General features: G+C 40.9%; 1 pseudogene; it reads right to left on the bottom strand.

Moving 5' to 3' along the window:
- Window positions 1-906: 906 nt before the first annotated feature.
- On the bottom strand, window positions 907-1,697 carry LOC127666673 (60S ribosomal protein L7-like; annotated as a pseudogene).
- Window positions 1,698-2,225: the final 528 nt, after the last annotated feature.

The raw sequence follows: 2,225 nt of genomic DNA, 5'->3' as shown, positions 1-2,225 counted from the left end.
GAAGAGAGAAAGATAAGCAATGATAATTACTATCTGCTCCCAACCCCATAAATTTAGATGATTAGTTCTGGGGATGAAGCAAGGCCAACTGGACCTTGTTAAAATATGAGCTTCTGTTCTTGAGGTCAGGAACTTGGGTCTTATTCATATTTCTACCTTAGTCTCCAACAGGTAAGGTTTCCATAAATAGTGGTTGGATTGAATTGAACTGAATTTGAAATGGTAGTAGGCTTCATTTCACAGCCAAAAATTTTTATACTGAGACTATCACAAGATAATGTACTGAGGCTATTTCTTCCACTACTCTGACAGCTCGTAAGATCACATCCATGGGATTTTATGGAGGCAAAAATATTACGCAGAATGAAAGGCAATACTGATGTGCCTTGCATTTATGACATCTGTAAGCTGCAGAGCTAACATCTCATTTCCTGAGAGGGGAAGCTGAGCTCATTAATTGCTTAAATACACATGGCACTGGGCAAGACCACCATTATCACAGAAGTCACGTGGCGACAGTACCAAGTAACTTGTGTTTTCTGTGTTGTTAATAGCATTATTATTATTATTGTTTTGAAATAGTGTTTTCACATGGCATACACTGCAGCCATACAATAGTGAGTGAGAGGTGAACCTCTTTCTCCTACCCCATGTCCCCAGTTCATTTCTCAAGGACAAGCTTGTCCATAGTTTATATTTAACTCCTTAGAAAGATCTGTATATATACCTATATGTATATTGTTAGTTTTGTCTTGAAAATTAAGAGATTAGGTAATGGTTAGGATAGGAAAGGTATAAAGAATAATGTGCAAAGAAATATGTATCTCAGTCTTTTTCTCAATTTGCCAAGCTGTGATTGTTTATTAACTGACCAGATTAAAAAAATACCACAGCCGACACCTTAGTTCATCTAATAAGCCTGCTTATCTGGTCTTCCCTGTGGCCAGCATCTCCACCTTCTACAAAGTGAGATGCCATTTTCTTCATTCCACCTCAAGGGGAAGATTATTTGAAAGGCCACAAAAAGTTATTTGCTTCCTTGAAGCGTTTCCCAACTGTGCAGATCTCATGAATTAGGTCCTCCATGCAGATGATGCCAGATTTACCAAGAGAGCGAGCGATCAAGGAGTTATCTGTTAAGGCAATCTGCTTCTTATTGATTTTGCCATAGCCTGATTGTAGATGAGCTCCTTTGCTGACTTCAGGGTGGGGTACCCCCACTCAATGTCCGCGTCCACAGTCCTCAGCATGTTAGCTGAAGCCGTGTTGAGCTTAACAAAGGTGCCATTGAAGATCTGTGGAAGATGAAGAAGCTGTAATACCTTGCGGGCCTTTGGGCTTACTCCATCGATACCTTGATTTCTGATGACAAACACCAATTTTGGTTCTGCGGGCACATAGAAGTTGCCAGCTTTCCTTGCCATCCTGGCATCCTGGATCTCAGCCCGGCATATCTGCCTGCACTCCTTGTGATAGTGCTTTGCCTTCTCATAGACGAGCTTCCTCCTTGCCTTTCGCAGTGTCTTCAGGGCAAACTTCTTCAGGCGCTTCACCTTCAACTCTGAGAAATTTCTTTGCTTTTTCTTAAGGGTTTCTGACACAGTGGCAACCTTCTTTTTCTTCTCTGGAATAACCCATACAGTTCCAGTCGGAAAAAGAGAGCATATCTCATGGTCTTGTTTAATAAATAAAGCCATCGCTGCCATCCAGCAAGTAATTGTTTTATGGACTTGGTTCTCACATGCACTCATGTGTTTATGGTGCCTTTATGTTTCCTAAAATGGTGTAGAGCCAAACTTTTAAACAGTCTGTTTATGGCACAACATTGTTCATATACTTCTTTCATGTGATATTTTGCCCTTAGCATTGTAAGAAACATCCATGTAAACGTTTACAGCTGTGCTTTCTTCATATAATAACTATGCTGTATGATATTCTACTATATGGCTGTAGCTCAGGTGTACGCTGCTTCACTTTTTCATGAATAATTAGGTTGTTTTAGATTTTTATTATTGTGTATGTGTCTATGTGAGTGTATGTGTGTGTGTGTCTGTCTGTCTGTCTGTCTGTCTTGGCTGTCTGTGGAAGCCAGAAGAGCATGTCAGATACCATGGAGCTGAAGTTACAGGCAGTTGTGAGTCATAACACCCGGGTGCTGGGGACCAAATGTGGGTTCTCTGGAAGAGCAGCAAGTGCTTTTAACCAGGGGACCTTCTATCTAGCCT

Source organism: Apodemus sylvaticus, chromosome 16 (genome assembly GCF_947179515.1).
Source record: "Apodemus sylvaticus chromosome 16, mApoSyl1.1, whole genome shotgun sequence".
Classification (NCBI taxonomy): Eukaryota; Metazoa; Chordata; class Mammalia; order Rodentia; family Muridae; genus Apodemus; species Apodemus sylvaticus.
This window is presented reverse-complemented; position numbering and strand designations above follow the sequence as displayed.